Here is a 10,000-nt window from a genome sequence, read left to right as displayed (position 1 = left end):
CTCACGCGGGAACACGGACGCTCTAAATACTTCGAATTCCAATGCCAGTATATTGTAAACCACGGGTTCTTTAATGCTAGCGGGTCGTCGCGACCCTAGTTAACATCATGGTGCACGTCTCGTGACGGGTGTCACGGCGTAGTTAAATGTATGCGATACATTTCTCAAATATAAGCGCTCAGTCATCTGTACATCATGGTAGGTTCCCACGACGTGCAATATGCGTTCAACTTATCAATGTTCATGTGTCCTGCAGTTCACATTATGACGCGCAGTTAGCTGCGGTCTTCATCGATCCATGAGCCGAGTGATCCACTGCCGAGGGTGACTAACTTGCGTAAGCCGCCGCTGTGCGCGTATACCCGTTCCCCGTAGGGAGGAGCAAGCCGCCGCTTAGAGACGAAGCATAAAGTGTCCTCATTCCACATAGGGCAAGCTGGATGAATCCATTTTACCCAGGACGGCCGAAGCGGCGTGGACCAGGGGAGAACTGAACCTTATACTTCACACCACAGTAAGTCTACGTGTCCTCTTCCACATAGGGCAAGCTAGAACTAACTATCTTACCCAGGACTGCCGAAGCAGCGTGGACCAGGGGAGGAACACACTTTTCATGGAAACGTAAGGCATCCATGACTGCCATAACGTAAGCCGCCGCTGTGCGCGTATACCCGTTCCCCGTAGGGAGGAGCAAGCCGCCGCTTAGAGACGAAGCATAAAGTGTCCTCATTCCACATAGGGCAAGCTGGATGAATCCATTTTACCCAGGACGGCCGAAGCGGCGTGGACCAGGGGAGAACTGAACTTTATACTTCACACCACAGTAAGTCTACGTGTCCTCTTCCACATAGGGCAAGCTAGAACTAACTATCTTACCCAGGACTGCCGAAGCAGCGTGGACCAGGGGAGGAACACACTTTTCATAGAAACGTAAGGCATCCATGACTGCCATAGTGCGTAAGCCGCCGCTGTGCGCGTAAACCCGTTCCCCGTAGGGAGGAGTCAAGCCGCCGCTTAGAGACGAAGTATTAAGTGTCCTCTTCCACATAGGGCAAGCTAGAACTAACTATCTTACCCAGGACCGCCGAAGCAGTGTGGACCAGGGGAGGACTATACTTTATACTTCACACACTAGCCATACTGAAGTCATCACTTGGTGGGGGTGAACTACGGCGGTATCTATCGTTTTGGTTCGGTCTATATAGGGTCGCTTGCATGCTCATTCGAATATAATGTAATTGTGTATGGCAATATGAGCATGCCCAAGTGATGACTTTGTTTCAAGCTCAACAGGTAGGGTATTGAGTCCTCTTCCACATAGGGCAAGCTAGAATGAACTATCTTACCCAGGACCGCCGGAGCAGCGTGGACCAGTGGAGGACTCTATACTTTATACTTCACACCACAGTATTGAGTACTTCTTGCATAAAGCCCCTAATGAGAACCACGAGGGCTCTCTCAATGTAGAACCACAAGGGCTCTAGTACCGATTCTCTCGGTACGGCTTGGTCCGTGTTCCTTTATGCTTGTACTCTTAGAAAGTCTCAACCCGGAGGTCTTGACTTTGATTGTCATAGTTGGACTACGACGGGGCATCCGACCATTGCTGATCGAACACCCCTGATTCACCATCTTTCGGGTAGGCGGTACGCGTACCTCCGGACGCGGAAGTCTCAACCCGGAGGTCTTGACTTTGATTGTCATAGTTGGACTACGACGGGGTATCCGACTCATCGAATACCCCAGAAGCACACCATCTTTCGGGTAGGCGGTACGCGTACCTCCGGACGCGGAAGTCTCAACCCGGAGGTCTTGACTTTGATTGTCATAGTTGGACTACGACGGGGTATCCGACTCATCGAATACCCCAGAAGCACACCATCTTTCGGGTAGGCGGTACGCGTACCTCCGGACGCGGAAAGTCTCAACCCGGAGGTCTTGACTTTGGTTGTCATAGTTGGACTATGACGGGGCATCCGACCATTGCTGATCGAACACCCCTGTTACACCATCTTTCGGATAGGCGGTGCGCGACACCACCGACGCGGAAAGTCTCAACCCGGAGGTCTTGACTTTGTATTGTTGGATAGTCCTCTTCCACTATAGGGCAAGCTGGAAACATTCCATTTTACCCAGGACTGCCGAGGCAGCGTGGACCAGGGGAGAACTTCACGGAATCTTCAGGCATCCATGATTGCCATAGTGCGTAAGCCGCCGCTGTGCGCGTCAACTCGTTCCCCGTGAGGAGGAGTCTAGCCGCCGCTAAAAGACGAAGCATTAAGTGTCCTCATTCCACTATAGGGCAAGCTAGAATTAACTATCTTACCCAGGACCGCCGAAGCAGCGTGGACCAGGCGAGGACTATACTTTATACTTCACACCACAGTATTGAGTACGACTTGCATAAAGCCCCTAATGAGAACCACGAGGGCTCTCTCAATGTAGAACCACGAGGGCTCTAGTACCGATTCTCTCGGTACGGCTTGGTCCGTGTTCCTTTATGCTTGTACTCGCGGAAAGTCTCAACCCGGAGGTCTTGACTTTGATTGTCATAGTTGGACTACGACGGGGCATCCGACCATTGCTGACCGAACACCCCTGATTCATCATCTTTCGGATAGGAGGTGCGCCCACCTCCGACGCGGAAGTCTCAACCCGGAGGTTCGGACTTAGAGTTTTTCCCATTTAAAAGTTTTTCTCTTAGCCATACTGAAGTCATCACTTGGTGAACGATTGAACTAGGGCGGGTTAATCGTTTATAGGTATCATGTGGTTTGCATGCTCTCTTAGGTTAAGGTCATGTGGTTGGCTATCGAGCATGCCCAAGTGATGACTTTGTTTCACGCTTGCTTGATTTCTTCATGATTCCCTGTTATATAGTGTAATCATTCGAGAACAGGGAATCTTTGGTTTTGCTCAACAGGTATTGGATGTCAACTTGGTATCTAGATCGCATTAAGTCTCAACCCTTAGGTTCGGACTTGTATAGTGACATCTTGTTACGGTCTTGAGTCTCAACCCGCAGGTTCGGACTACTTAGTGTTTGATCGAATATAATATGGCAACTTGTGCCTAAGTCTCAACCCGCAGGTTCGGACTTCTGTTTATTTGGCCAATGTATGTATAAGGCAACTTGTGCCTAAGTCTCAACCCGCAGGTTCGGACTTGTGTATTTGTTCGAAGTCATGTATAAGGCAACGTGTGCCTAAGTCTCAACCCGCAGGTTCGGACTTGTTAGTGTTTCGTCAACTTTCATATGGCAACTTGTGCCTAAGTCTCAACCCGCAGGTTCGGACTTGTGTATTTGTTCGAAGTCATGTATAAGGCAACTTGTGCCTAAGTCTCAACCCGCAGGTTCGGACTTGTGTATTTGTTCGAAGTCATGTATAAGGCAACGTGTGCCTAAGTCTCAACCCGCAGGTTCGGACTTGTTAGTGTTTCGTCAACTTTCATATGGCAACTTGTGCCTGAGTCTCAACCCGCAGGTTCGGACTTCTATAGTGTTTCGTCAATTATCATATGGCAACTTGTGCCGAAGTCTCAACCCGCAGGTTCGGACTTCTGGAAGGATCACTTGGCCACTAATGATCCTTCCGCAGGTTCACCTACGGAAACCTTGTTACGACTTTTACTTCCTCTAAATCATCAAGTTCGGTCAACTTCGATAAAGCAGACGCGGTTCACGAGGATCCAGCGAACGATCATCTCCAAAGACCTCACTAAATAATCCATCGGTAGTAGCGACGGGCGGTGTGTACAAAGGGCAGGGACGTATTCAACGCTGGCTGATGACCAGCACTTACTAGAAGTTCCGAGTTCATATGGACCATTGCAATCCATAATCCCTACTAAGTGAGTATTTGAGTGATTTCCCGTTCCTCTCGGAATAGGAGACACGCTGCTACCCACATTGTAGCACGCGTGTAGCCCAGAACATCTAAGGGCATCACGGACCTGTTATCGCTCGATCTCATTTTGCTAAACACAAATTGTCCTGCTAAGCAGCGTACCGTAAGTGCACTTGCGCACACGAACAGCGAAGGTGTCAGGTCATACTCCACCGAAAGGTCCTAACCCGTTCCAATCGGCATCGACGCATTAACGCTGACTGCGTTCTAGTTAGCATATGTGAGTCACGTTCGTTATCGGAATTAACCAGACAAATCAATCCACGAACTAAGAACGGCCATGCACCACTACCCTTAAATTTGAGAAAGAGCTATTAATCTGTCTCACCTCCATAAGTTCGGACCTGGTAAGTTTTCCCGTGTTGAGTCAAATTGAACCGCAAGCTCCATTTCATTGTGGTGCCCTTCCGTCAATTCCTTTAAGTTTCAACTTTGCAACCATACTTCCCCCGGAACCTGACTTTGGTTTCCCGGAAGCTACTGAGAGCACCTGGTTGTAGCGTCTCCCAATTGCTAGTTGGCATCGTTTACGGTTAGAACTAGGGCGGTATCTAATCGCCTTCGATCCTCTAACTTTCGTTCTTGATTAAAGAAAGCATCCTTGACAAATGCCTTCGCTTTAGTTAGTCTTACGACGGTCTACGAATTTCACCTCTCGCGCCGTAATACTAGTGTCCCCAACTACTTCTGTTAATCATTACCTCCGGTCTGAGTACAAACCAATGAAAGATTAGACCAAGGTCGTATTCCATTATTCCATGCAAGATTATTCTAGGGCGTTTGGGCACCCTGCTTTAAGCACTCTAATTTGTTCAAGGTAAACGTGAGCGGTCGAGCTCTATGTTACACTTGCACCCGTTGAAGGGCACACCATGACACAGACTTGGTGCCCTACCACACCATTGAGTCGCAACCAGATTCCGACTTGGCCCACCGACCACGGGTTGACCGGGTCGGCGGAGCCGGACTGTGTTGGACAAGTATCAACTTCGAACGTTTTAACCGCAACAATTTTAATATACGCTAGTGGAGCTGGAATTACCGCGGCTGCTGGCACCAGACTTGCCCTCCACTTGATCCTCGTAGAAGGATTTATGCTCTACTCATTCCAATTATGAAACATCATTAAAGAGTTTCATATTGTTATTTCTCGTCACTACCTCCCCGTCCCGGGATTGGGTAATTTACGCGCCTGCTGCCTTCCTTGGATGTGGTAGCCATTTCTCAGGCTCCCTCTCCGGAATCGAACCCTGATTCCCCGTTACCCGTTGCAACCATGGTAGTCCTCTATACTACCATCCATAGTTGATAGGGCAGATATTTGCGAGATCTGTCGTCGGTGCGAGACCATACGATCAGCATCATTATCCAGACTTCAACTCAATGACACGGAGAACCCGCGATTGGTTTGACTAATAAGTGCACCAGTTCCCGCGAGGGTCCTGGCATGTTGCATGTATTAGCTCTAGATTTTCCACAGTTATCCAAGTAACTAGGTTGATGATCTCGTAAATTATAGCTGTTATACTGAGCCTTATGCGGTTTCACATTAAATCTGTTTGTACTTAGACATGCATGGCTTAACCTTTGAGACGAGCGTATATTTCTGGTAGGATCAACCAGAATTCCGACTTTGCGTTCGAATGTTCATTGTCCCATTGCACCCGGAGGAGCAAACACCACGTTCTATATGTTGTCAAGTCCGGTAGCACACGGGAGGCGAGCCCCCGTGCGAACCTCATTGCCCTCGTATCACACACACCCGATGCACCGGACAGGCACTTGAGCGGCATTCGACTCCGCTAAGCGCACGTGCGCCCGATTGTGCATGCGCTGACGGGGCCTTCATACCCCTACCACAGCGACCTTATGCCAAACTTCCATGAATACTTAGGTGAGCTGACAAGGGCCTTCATTTCCCTACCATCAACTAAAGGACACGCTAGGCGCGTCCGATCATTGCAACTGCGGGGCTTTCATACCCCAATCACCACAGTACGCAATTCACCAGAGTTTAATCACAACCCCCCCGGACATGGCACACTATTAACTTGCAACAAAACTTAGTGTGTGCCGGGCACATCGGTTCCACAAAATCATTCCCGATGTACCCCAATTGGGGTTGTGAACGCATCCATGGTCCTCTGACACACCCAACCAAGCGTGGATACTACATACCTCAAACACCCAGTACACTAACAGACAAATCAACATATGGTTGCTTTCCCCCAGACATTTGCCAATCACTTGGCACCCGGACGGGAACTCGCTCCTGATTGCGCCATTGCCACCCATTTGCCAAGAGCGAGTTCTGTATGTAGATTTCATTTGGAAAGACAACCGTGTACTGGATATTCTATCCGACGATTACAGATGACGAGTACGAGACTCGACTACACTCACGGATAATACATTTTGGGTCGAGATTGCTTTCGGGGTTTTCGATTGGTCTTGCGCTTGTAAACGTATAACTTTGACTTGTGGTAACCTCGGTATGTTAGTCGATCACGTGGTTGTGAACTGGGTAAGGGTGGGCAATCTGTTCACTTGCACTCTGGGTAGGAATATGGTGAGCGCTATAGGTTAAAGATCATGGTATGGTTCCATCGTGATGACTTTCGCTAGATAGTAGTATGTTTGGATAGTTATAACGTTTTTGGCCATTTGTTCATAGTGTTCGGTCCATTGAGGAATTCGATTGGTCTTTGCTTCACACACGTGGTCGATCACTTGGATGTGAACTAGGGTGAGATTAAGGTGTTCACTAGTGCTCTTCGGTTTTGGATCAGTAATGAGCACTTGATTGGTTTCGCATATTATGTATCCATAGTGATGACTCTTTCCAGCTTAAGATTTCGTGACCGGTTTCGAATCCTTCCCACGTTCGCTTTTACTTGGTTAGGTTTTCGAGTGTAGATTTGAAAGCAATCTCATGTATGTATCCCATCTGATATAAGCCACTGACAGTTCATGTCACCTCGTTCAACTCTCGCTGGGTCACAGAAGTATGTTACTGCGCCCATTATCCCTACTCGGATAGGTTCGGTTCGTTCGTTTTATACTACGGTGAGTAAACTCAATTTGTGCATCGCATAGCCATGGAAAGCAAGCTTTCGCGGGCCTCTTCGACTGTTTTGATACGAGCTGTGCCCGTGATGCTTGTCATCCCAGGATACTAGACCCCTTTGGACGACCGCATGACCATCAGAAAGTAAATTCCACGTTCGATTTGGGGTGTGAACCCCGAACATAAAGTCTTTGTGTAGAACCACGAGGGCTCTATAGTACCGATTCTCTCGGTACGCTTGGTCCGTGTTCCTTTATGTTCGTACTCTTGTGTGTTTAATATTCATGTTCGATTTGGGATATTTGCTACTGTCACCGTTTGAGTACTATGGGGCTTGAACCCCTAACATAAAGTCTTTGTGTAGAACCACGAGGGCTCTATAGTACCGACTCTCTCGGTACGCTTGGTCCGTGTTCCTTTATGTTCGTACTCTTGTGTGTATAATATTCATGTTCGGTTTGGGATATTTGCTACTTTCACCAGGGTCCCGTTCTTCATACAAGTCTGCCTTGCTAATGTGGTAACTTTTTAGTGTAGTTCTGACATTCCAATTTTGGGACTTAGCCGATTTTTCATATATTTCCATATGACCCATAGGGTCCCTTTCTTCATACAAGCTTGCCTAGGGCGATCGGTCAAAACTCGTCTTACTATTCGATTGGTCTTCGCACTTTCACCCTAGGCAGTTCGCCTAGGTCTGTCTTCTTGAGGAGGCCAAAACCCGAAATAAGGAGGTCCGGCCGACCCAGAAACCTCCCCTGTCTGAACTACACTAACCCGATTTTTCAGGGTCCTCAGCGCCATACAACTTTGCCTAGGTCACTTGTACCCTTGACTTAGGCCATCTGACTTGGTCCGTGTTTCTTCCTAGGGTTCACCTAGGTACTTTGCCTTGCTTCATGTGGTAACTTTTTAGTGTAGTTCTGACATCCCAATTTTGGGACTTAGCCGATTTTTCATGTATTTCCATATGACCCGTAGGGTCCCTTTCTTCATACAAGCTTGCCTAGGGCGATCGGTCAAAACTTGTCTTACTATTCGATTGGTCTTCGCACTTTCACCCTAGGCAGTTCGCCTAGGTCTGTCTTCTTGAGGAGGCCAAAACCCGAAATAAGGAGGTCCGGCCGACCCAGAAACCTCCCCTGTCTGAACTACACTAACCCGATTTTTCAGGGTCCTCAGCGCCATACAACTTTGCCTAGGTCACTTGTACCCTTGACTTAGGCCATCTGACTTGGTCCGTGTTTCTTCCTAGGGTTCACCTAGGTACTTTGCCTTGCTTCATGTGGTAACTTTTTAGTGTAGTTCTGACATCCCAATTTTGGGACTTAGCCGATTTTTCATGTATTTCCATATGACCCGTAGGGTCCCTTTCTTCATACAAGCTTGCCTAGGGCGATCGGTCAAAACTTGTCTTACTATTCGATTGGTCTTCGCACTTTCACCCTAGGCAGTTCGCCTAGGTCTGTCTTCTTGAGGAGGCCAAAACCCGAAATAAGGAGGTCCGGCCGACCCAGAAACCTCCCCTGTCTGAACTACACTAACCCGATTTTTCAGGGTCCTCAGCGCCATACAACTTTGCCTAGGTCACTTGTACCCTTGACTTAGGCCATCTGACTTGGTCCGTGTTTCTTCCTAGGGTTCACCTAGGTACTTTGCCTTGCTTCATGTGGTAACTTTTTAGTGTAGTTCTGACATCCCAATTTTGGGACTTAGCCGATTTTTCATGTATTTCCATATGACCCGTAGGGTCCCTTTCTTCATACAAGCTTGCCTAGGGCGATCGGTCAAAACTTGTCTTACTATTCGATTGGTCTTCGCACTTTCACCCTAGGCAGTTTGCCTAGGTCTGTCTTCTTGAGGAGGCCAAAACCCGAAATAAGGAGGTTCAGCCGACCCAGAAACCTCCCCTGTCAGAACTACACTAACCCGATTTTTCAGGGTCCTCAGCGCCATACAACTTTGCCTAGGTCACTTGTACTCTTGACTTAGGCCATCTGACTTGGTCCGTGTTTCTTCCTAGGGTTCACCTAGGTACTTTGCCTTGCTTGATGTGGTAACTTTTTAGTGTAGTTCAGACATCCCAATTTTGGGACTTAGCCGATTTTTCATGAATTTCCATATGACCCTAAGGGTCCCTTTCTTCATACAAGCTTGCCTAGGGCGATCGGTCAAAACTTGTCTTACTATTCGATTGGTCTTCGCACTTTCACCCTAGGCAGATTGCCTAGGTGTAGCTTCTTGATGAGGCCAAAACCCAAAATAAGGGGGTTCGGCCGACCCAAAAACCTACCCTGTCTAAACTACACTAACCAGATTTTTCAGGGTCCTCAGCGCCATACAACTTTGCCTAGGTCACTTATACTCTTGACTTAGGCCATCTGACTTGGTCCGTGTTTCTTCCTAGGGTTCACCTAGGTACTTTGCCTTGCTTCATGTGGTAACTTTTGAGTGTAGTTCTGACATCCCCATTTTGGGACTTAGCCGATTTTTCATGAATTTCCATATGACCCTCAGGGTCCCTTTCTTCATACAAGCTTGCCTAGGGCGATCGGTCAAAACTTGTCTTACTATTCGATTGGTCTTCGCAGTTTCACCCTAGGCAATTCGCCTAGGTCTGTCTTCTTGAGGAGGCCAAAACCCGAAATAAGGAGGTCCAGCCGACCCTGAAACCTCCCCTGTCTTAACTACACTAACCCGATTTTTCAGGGTCCTCAGCGCCATACAACTTTGCCTAGGTCACTTATACTCTTGACTTAGGCCATCTGACTTGGTCCGTGTTTCTTCCTAGGGTTCACCTAGGTACTTTGCCTTGCTTGATGTGGTAACTTTTTAGTGTAGTTCTGACATCCCAATTTTGGGACTTAGCCGATTTTTCATGTATTTCCATATGACCCATAGGGTCCCTTTCTTCATACAAGCTTGCCTAGGGCGATCGGTCAAAACTTGTCTTACTATTCGATTGGTCTTCGCACTTTCACCCTAGGCAGTTTGCCTAGGTGTAGCTTCTTGAGGAGGTCAAAAC

General features: G+C 48.0%; 1 non-coding gene across 1 annotated transcript; it reads right to left on the bottom strand.

The window, feature by feature from the left end:
• Positions 1 to 172: 172 nt before the first annotated feature.
• On the bottom strand, positions 173 to 327 carry LOC131270498 (5.8S ribosomal RNA). Its single transcript, XR_009179562.1, has one exon. It is a non-coding gene; the product is annotated as a 5.8S ribosomal RNA (ribosomal RNA).
• Positions 328 to 10,000: the final 9,673 nt, after the last annotated feature.

This window comes from Anopheles coustani (genome assembly GCF_943734705.1).
Source record: "Anopheles coustani chromosome X unlocalized genomic scaffold, idAnoCousDA_361_x.2 X_unloc_36, whole genome shotgun sequence".
Taxonomy (NCBI): Eukaryota; Metazoa; Arthropoda; class Insecta; order Diptera; family Culicidae; genus Anopheles; species Anopheles coustani.
The sequence above is the reverse complement of the archived record's forward strand: the minus strand, read 5'-3'. Positions and strand labels throughout refer to the sequence as shown.